The sequence below is a fragment of the Mesoplodon mirus genome (genome assembly GCF_964341445.2).
Source record: "Mesoplodon mirus genome assembly, contig: HAP1_SCAFFOLD_1557, whole genome shotgun sequence".
Lineage (NCBI taxonomy): Eukaryota > Metazoa > Chordata > Mammalia > Artiodactyla > Ziphiidae > Mesoplodon > Mesoplodon mirus.
In genome coordinates this window covers 39,546-48,710 of record NW_028294628.1, presented here as the reverse complement: position 1 = coordinate 48,710, position 9,165 = coordinate 39,546, and the positions used below count along the sequence as shown (strand labels likewise).

Here is a 9,165-nt window from a genome sequence, read left to right as displayed (position 1 = left end):
TTAGTCAACAAAATTGGCTTTTTCAACATAGTAATGAATGGGGTCTTGCTCTTGCAGGATTTTCAGGTGCCTTGGAATGCCATTACCCTGCTGATAAATTGATCCAATTCGACAAAGTTAACTGTTATATCTTTCCTTCTATAATTAGGCAACAGCCTATTCCTCATGTACCTTTGGTTTTTACAGACGGTTCTTCTTCAGGAGTGGCTACTGTAATCATTGACGACGGAACCAAACTCATTAAACAAACTTCCTTGACTTCAGCTCAACGTGTTGAACTGTATGCTGTCATTATGGCTTTTAAACATTTTCCTTCTATATCTTTTAATTTGTTTTCTGATAGTAAATATCTTATCAGCTTATTATTTCTTCTGGAGACTGCGACCAGAGGACATACTAATGACCCTGAATTATCATCCTCTTTTCGTTTGCTTCAACAGCTTATTCGTTCCCACGATGGTCGTGTTGCAGCTCTGCATATCCGTGCTCATTCTAACTTGCCTGGTCCATTGTCTAAACTTAATGCGACTGCAGATGTTTTAACTCGATCTACACGTGATCTTTATCCTGTGCGTTTGCCTCCCAAAAATAAAGTTAAAGTTCCTCTTCCTCCTCAACCTCTTTTCCCTAAAGCAGGACATATCCCAATTTACCGTCCTCCTCCTTTCCGTTCGTCATGCTGTCAAGAATGGCTAAGGTATTGCATTCATTATCTTCATACTGTTGATACTCATGGTCCATGTCCTGGACACCCTCATATCATGGTAAGTTATGATCAAACTGCTTCACAAGCAGCACAGCAATCGCATGCTTTACACCATCAGTCGGCGGCTACGTTACGCAAAGAATTTTCCCTTACTCGTGAAGCCGCCCGACAAATTGTTAAGCAATGCCCACAGTGCTTACCTCACCTTCCTGTTCCACATTATGGTGTTAATCCTCGTGGATTATTACCTAGTCATTTATGGCAAATGGATGTTACTCATATCCCGTCTTTTGGGAAATTACAATTTGTTCATGTCACTATTGATACTTATTCTGGTTTCCTCTGTGCTACAGCACAGACCCGAGAAGCTACTAAACATGTTATCACTCATTTATTACATTGTTTTGCTTTCATGAACCTTCATTTTACAGGAACCAACATTACTCTTACAGGCCCGGCTACCAGCCGACGAGAGGATCTTAAGGATACCATCATTTGGTATAAAAATGGGCAAGCTATTAATATTAGAGGTCGAATCTCATATGCCTCACCACTTTGGGATTCCTCTATTACTGTAGCCAAGGTTCCAGGTGAAGATTCAGGAAACTATTTCTGTGTGAAGCATTTACTTGGAGGACAAGGGATACTTATAGTTGGACATAAGGTTACTATTCTTAACAGAAAATCAAAAACTCAATTTCCTCCTTTTATGACCATTAACTTTGCTGGATCCAATTTTGAATGTTGCAATGCATCTTGGAATAATAACCAAATATGGTGTACTACAGATCATACCAAGGGGTCAATTCTTCTCTCTTCTATTCCCATCATAGATAGGTTTATCACATTTCAAAAGAACTGGGATATATGGAAACTAGCTCTAACATATTCCAATACACCTGTTATAACTTGTGTTGCTCCTCCATATACACTTTTGATTGGTTCTATTAACATTGGTAATTCTTCCAAAGGAGGATATAATATTAGCTGTGTTCATTGTATTTTTAGCAGTTGTATGTTCCCTTCTGCAGGAACACAATCTGTGCTTATACTAAGGCAACCCATATATGTTATGGTGCCTGTACATCTGAGAGAACCTTGGTATGAAGATACGGGAGTACAGGCATGGGTGGAACTCTCCAAAGCCTTGCAGAGAAGGAGACGCTTTATTGGGTGGCTAATAGTAAGTTTACTTGCCTTGGCTGCTCTGTCTGCTACCGCGGCTACGGCCCGTCTTGCTCTTTCACAGAGTATTAATCATGCTCACTTTGTTAATCAGTTATCTCAAAATACCAGTCTTGCTTAATCTTTACAAAGTCACATAGATTTACAGATTAATAACAAGTTAGATGAATTTAAAAACGCAATTTTGAGGATTGGAGATCAGATGGCAGCATTAAAATTGAGGATGCATTTAGCTTGTCATGCAAAGTATACGTGGATTTGTGTTATTCCTTACAAGTACAATGACTGTATTTGGGAATGGGAAAAAGTAAAAATGCATCTGCTGAGTGTTTGGTCAGATAATAATATTAGTCTTGATCTTAAGAAATTAAATGCGGAAATTCAGGATATACAAAATGCACATCTTGATGATATTTCACCAGAAGATGTAATTCAAACTTTACTGGATCATTTAAAGTGGTTAAACCCTTAGTCGTGGATTACTAGAGGGTTGTCAGGATTTATTACCCTGGCCATAATTTGCCTATTATTGATAATAATCTTCTCATGTCTGTTTCGTATCCTCATGCAACAGTATACTACTCTCGGCACTAAGGTTCATGGAATTATTTTGCAGCAAAACTTAAAAAATAAAAAAGGGGGACCTGTGGGAAGCAGTCAGCCTTGAGAGCAGGCTACAGACATGCCAGGCATGCCGCCGCTGCTCGAAGGGACTGTCCCTACTTGTTCCCCTCCTTGTTCCATTCCATGGGAGATAAATCACCAGGGCCCAGAAATCAGAAAGAATGGAAAATGAGACAAGCAAATCTGTCTCCACCCTGCACGTGCAGGTTATTTTGGATGATTCTGGGTTTATGGGTTTTCTCCCAGGGAAGTTAACCTTGAGCCGAGACAGTCATTAGATAATGTAAACCACCGTCTGGCAACCTTCCCTTTTCTAGTCTATATAATCTGCAACTGTAGCATAATAAAACTTGCCTTGCAACCATCAGTTGTCTTGGTCCTTCTGACCCCATTCGTCGGTGCTACTTCAGTTCCTTACCCCGTCCCTTCTGACCCTGGGCGGTGAAATCCTCTTTCTGAGGCTGGTCCGTGGCACATATGAATATGTTTTTGTCTTGCTGTACTGCACATATGCTGTCTAGTAACAGATATTTTGTCTGCTAGTAGTGTTTTAGATTATGTCTTTCCAAAGCGCTGAGGCAGTGCACCTATTTTGAAGTTGCAGCTGATGCCTGAACGTATCCTAGCTGACAAATTATTGATTAATAAAAACATGAATTTATGAAAGATTTGTACTGTTAACCAAAATCTGAGCAAGGAGTCTCAAATGTAATTCTTAGCCAGAATTACATGTTAATGAACCATTTAACAGTGTAAATCAAGGAACATCAATGTAGGAATTTCTTTTCATTTATATCTTACCTGCTTGAAATATCAGTTAAAGGTTGCCAGCTTGGTTGCAGATGAACGGACGTTTGAAGTTCCCCGAACTACTTAATGTGGAATAGGATACTAGACTTCCAACGCCCTCAAGGCTGTGACCTTGCAGCCATTTTACATAGCACATCATCCTCCTATAGGGATGAACCTTTCCCTGGCCCGAAAAGTAGCCACTCCGTTGAAGCTTTGCTTATTGTAACAGGCTTTTGTTTCCAGGTTACATGTCTGTGGAAGACTTAATTCTGAATAGAGATATAGATATTACTGGAAACTAATTGTTTTTGCTATTATACTCTGCTTATACTCTGTTTTACTCTGTAAAACATTTAAATTGTGCTACAAAAATTCAGATGTTGTCTTGCAATCTTTAAACAATAAATGAATGAATTGCCCTTAAAAAAAAGAATTAAGCAGTTAGTTAAGCTGTTGGTCCCACATCAGACAAATTATCCTTATACCTCCTGTCAATATTGTTAACAGAGACTGTTATTTTATTAATCCTTATGATCCCGTGATTCTTTCTTTCATGTTTCGGGGCACAGCAGGTGAGAGAGTGGGTTTGTTTAGCTGGGTGGCTTTATCCTTCTTTTATGCGTTCATTCAATTTTCTGTTCATTTACTTATTGTATACATATGGCAATAGAAGCTGCTAAGGCAATCATTGCTATTCTGCAAAACAACGAGGCACAGAAGCAGATGTCTTATTTCTGAGATTTCTCCCCCCAGGATTATTATGATTAAAGATCCTTTCCCCCCACTCCCTGGAGTGGACAAGGGGCTGCTCGCTGGAGGATTTTTAATGACTTGGGGAAAGGCTCAAATATCCCCCCATTATGGTAATCCACCCCAGGGGCAAACCACCAAGAATATTATGAGTTTATTTTATTTTTCTATCCTTGCAAAGGTAATACTCAGCTCATTAGAATATGAAAACTATACTGTCAAATTTCAGAACTACATGGATGAAGAAAATCACCAAAGTGGCATCATATCATGTGTGTTATAGTTGTATTTACTATATTGACTATATTAAATATGTTGTGTTAACAATGTATTGTATAACTATATATTGAAAAGGCAAAATGCTGTAACATATTTCAGAGAAAATAATTATTTTGGCCAACCCCAAATTGTACATTGTAGACGGGTCCTAGGAAAAGAAGATTTAATTCATAGTGAACAAGAGGTTAGCTTCTGTTTTCAGCCATGTGCTATTTCAAGAATTAAACATCATGAATAATACAGGATATAAGAGGAATAGTCTAAAGATGGAAAAGCACATTTTGATTAGGAAAGAGAATTTAAGGCTTAAGTCTTTTTTTTAAGGAAAACTGCCTTATTACTATGAGATAAGAAAATTGTTTCCTTCTTTTCTTCCTTGCTTTCTTCTTCTTTTTTTTAACCTTTTTAATTTTGGATATTGGACCTCTAAGCTGAGATGACTGAAAATGCCTCCTCTGGGCATCAACCTTTTTGAAAGACTTTTTCCCCCTCCCTGAGGGCTATTTGTCTCTTGGAGGCTTTGTCTACATTACTCCTCAAGAGGCAAGCATTTGTCCTTGCACTAAATGCTGACATCTCCTGAGAAGAGGGAAGCTGCAAAGTAGAAGAATTGAAGGTCAGTATGTTGATATTGGTCTCAAGCGCATTGATGTACATTTGTGTATTGGGGAAGGGGAGTGAAGCTTGAGAGTGGGCCAGTGGGGAGGGGTAAATATTTTGTGATGCTGTCTACCTATGGGCTTATAAAGTTTACAGCTGCATTAGGAGGACAAGCATTACCATTAGCATGAAAAGTAGGGCAGACCTCAGTTGCAAAAGCTTCTAGCCATACACATAGGGCAATACGTAAATGATACACCTTATTGCATTCACCCATTCACCCTCCCCTGTTCACGCTAATTGGAAATTTCCATCCATTTCAGAGAAGTAACACAACTATCAATCATTTTCCCTGGCACGAATCTTCCAGGAGGAAGAAAATGGAATACACCTAGCAACAGAGCTCACACACTAGTAGTCCATGTGTCTTAGATTTAATATCTGATGACTAGCTGCATTGAAGCCAAGAGGTGGTTCACAAAGTTGCTGCACATTAGAATCACCTGGGGAACTCTGAGACCTCCCCGTGCCCAGGCTCCTCCCTAGACCTACTGAATCAAAATCTCTGGGGCTGGGACCCAGACACCAGTGTTTTTCTTCCAAGCTCTTTAGGTAATTCAAACGAGCAGCAAAGCTTGAGAACCAGCCCAATAATGGGAACAAACTTATTTCACACAGATAAAGTGGGGCAATTCAGGGCCTCCCTGGTGGCGCAGTGGTTGAGAGTCCGCCTGCCGATGCAGGGGATACGGGTTCGTGCCCCGGTCTGGGAGGATCCCATATGCCGCGGACCGGCTGGGCCCGTGAGCCATGGCCGCTGGGCCTGCGCATCCGGAGCCTGTGCTCCGCAACGGGGGAGGCCACAACAGTGAGAGGCCCGCATACCGCAAAAAACAAAAAACAAAACAAAAAAAAAAGTGGGGCAATTCATATGTTAAAAGAACGTGAATATATGTATATATTTCTTTTTTTTCGCTTTATTCTGTTTGTATTTCAAATAGGCTTTTTTTTCCTTCTGCAAAAAGCGTTATTGGGGCTTCCCTGGTGGTGCAGTGGTTGAGAGTCCGCTTGCCAAGGCAGGGGACACGGGTTCGTGCCCCGGTCTGGGAAGATCCCACGTGCCGCGGGGTGACTGGGCCTGTGAGCCGTGGCCGCTGAGCCTGCACGTCTGGAGCCTGTGCTCCACAACGGGAGAGGCCACAGCAGTGAGAGGCCCGCGTACCGCAAAAAAAAAAAAAAAAAAAAAAAAAAAAAAAAAAAGCGTTATTGTTTCCATTTGGTCCAAGGCTTGGGAGAGGGCTCCAGGGCGGTTACAAAGCTGCCTAGTGGCTGCAGAGCGGGGCTTCAGGCAGAAGCTCTGACGCCAGAGGGTCTCCTCAGACGCGGCTGGACTTCAGAGACTCCTGTTTGGCTCGAGGGTGAGCCTTTCAAAGAGATACTCGCCCAGCACAGCCTGCGGACCAGCCAGCCTGCGGAGGTTGGTCAGGTGGTCGCCCATCTTCTGGATGAGTTTCACCTGCTCCTCCAGGAAGCGGCTCTCCAGGAAGTCACAGAGCTGGGAGTCTGCACGGGCAGGACCCAGGGCGCGCAGATCCGATAGTGCCTGGTTCAGATTCTTCTCCCTAAGAATGGCGGCTTCCACAGCATCCTGGGTTTTACCCCACTCATCCTGAGAAGGCTTCTGCGCCTCCTGGAAGAGGGCGCGGCCGCAGCACTGGTTTTGCATTTTCAAGAGGCGCTGGGCGCCCTCACACTTCTCCTCAGCCAGTTGGCGAAAAATGTGGCCCATACTGTCCAGAGTCCCATTGTTGCTGTCGAAATAGATACTCAGAGAGAGGTAAGTGTCCACAGATGCATGTTGAACAGGCGTTGGACAGCGGCCTCCACCTCGGTGGAATAACTCTGACGAACCTGGGAACTCGTGGTTGATCAGTGATAAAGAGCTAAGCTCAAAAAATGGTGTTGGCCTGTCCTGGAGGCTGAGGATAGCTGAGTGTCTGATTCCAAAGGTTGCGAAAGGAAGAAAGGTTGGAGGGTGGTCGGGGGCTGGAGCAAGGAGCGTCCCTGGGTCTGTTCATTCCAAACACTGTTGAAGCAAAAGACAGATCTGCAGGACTGCCGAACGCACTGCCTCAAATAGGCTTCGATATAAATGAACAAGAAGTCCAAGCAAGGACAAAACTTACCCTTCCTCCCACCAAAATAGCTGGTGATACTAGAATCTAGATCTGGGAAGGGATTCTTCCATTACTTTCTTAACATTCCAAGCCACTAGAGCAGTGGTTCTCAAAGTATGGTCACCTTGTAACCAAGCAGTACCCTATGGGGCCTTCCTAGGACAGACCCATCACCATATCCTCTATTGTAGTTTCTCTCTGAAGTACTCAGATAATAGTATCTCAGGCATATTTCTTGAGTTTTCAGATGCTAAAAACCACCACCCAATGGAAGAAATGAACTCCTTGATGATCATGAGCACATAGCCCCCAGACCTTCTGGCACCTAAGGATGGATAATGTTACCTGTCTTGTGGCCTCAACATCAGCCAGTCAGAGGATTGTGCACGAGCTGATCACATGCCCTGGGATGTCCCTCCCTCACCTGGCCTTTAAAAATGCTTTGCTGAAATCCTTTGGAGATTTCAGGGGTTTTGGAACACGGACCACCCCTCTCCTTGCTCGATCCTGCAATAAACCTTTCTCTTCTCCAGACTCCAACCTTTAGGTTTGTTTGGCCTCACTGTGCTTCAGACACACGAACCTGCATTCGGTAACAACCTGACCAGCTTTACCAGCGTCCCCTGATAATGTGTCAGATATTCAAGTTTTAGGGCCCTATCCCAGCCCTGTGGAATCAGCAACTCTAGTGGGGCTCAGTGATCTCTGTTATAACAGGCCCTCCATATGATTTTTATTCACCTTAAAGTTTGAAAATATCTGCATTGTCAGCTGGCCAAAGCGTCCACCAGCAGGTGAAGGGGAGTGACGCCTGGAAAAGATAGGGAGTAGCCAAGGCAAGTACAGCAGCATTTGCCGTGGTAGTAATGGAGAATGCCTTTTCTCCACTGGTTGGCACAGACTAGTATCTGGGAGCAGTGGCAGGGTTATTTAGGATGCTTTACAATTCAATGTAGAGTGACCGCTGTCCTGGTTTGCCAGGGACTTCCCCTGTGTGAACACTTAAAATCTCATCCTGGCAAACCCCTTAGCCCTGGATTTGAAAAACTTAGGGAATAACATGAAATTTAGGGGAAACATGATCTAGGATTTGGGCAAGTCACAAGTGCTAATTAAAGCTAAGCAAGTATGGACAACATCTAGCCTTCTTTACCCCTTTGTGGGAAGGTAAATCTGATTGGGTGAAAGGACTTATTGTTAAGAAATCTTTGTAGAAACATCCCCTTCTGCTTAGTCCGCTGGTTCTCAGTTCTGGCTAGACACTGGCATCATCTGAGGAGATTTAAAGTTATTTTATTGGTCTAGAATGACCAACAGTCAGTGTGAGGGTTTTTAAAAAGTGCTTCAGATGATTCTAATATGCAGCCAAATTTAGGTGCCACTGCTTAAGCTTTTGAACCACTGCTACTTTTTTCACCTCATCTTCCTATGAGAATATCCAACTGTAGTTGAGGTGTGTTGTTTTTTCTTTCTCTTTTTTTAACTCTCTTATTATAAGATTTACTGTCTTAAATAAGATTGAATGTACAGAAAATCCTGCTAGTCCATCTGGTATAGCTACATACTTAGAAAAATATCGTTAAGATATATACCATTTAAGTACTGTGACTGGCCTTTTTAAAATTAACATATGCATTGAATTAGTACAATCTCTTTTGAAGTTGTCATGTTGGGGAGCTATACCTGTAATCTGCTGCCATTGCTAAATATCTGGACACCTCTTATTAGGAATTGTTTTTAAACATCTTTAGGGATTAAAACCAAGAGTGCTGTATTATTTGTACTGGGACCACAAAAACCTCACAAAGTTTCCCCACTGTACCTTCTACCCCCATCTCTAACCCTTGGCAACTTCTAATCTGTTCTCCATCTCCACAGTTTTGTTATTTTTTTTTCAGTTTTGTTATTTTAAGAATAATATGTAAACATAATCATGAATTACTTAATCTTCGGAGATTGGCTTCTAAAAATTTTTTCTTCGGCATCATTCCCTTGAAGTTCATTTTAATTTTTGCATATATTAATAATTTGTTCCTTATTGTTGCTCCATAG

General features: G+C 42.1%; 1 pseudogene across 1 annotated transcript; it reads right to left on the bottom strand.

The window, feature by feature from the left end:
* Positions 1-6,240: 6,240 nt before the first annotated feature.
* Positions 6,241-6,854, bottom strand: LOC309798069 (ferritin light chain-like; annotated as a pseudogene). The gene has a single exon. The product of its transcript is annotated as a ferritin light chain-like (transcript).
* Between the last annotated feature and the right edge of the window lie 2,311 nt (positions 6,855-9,165).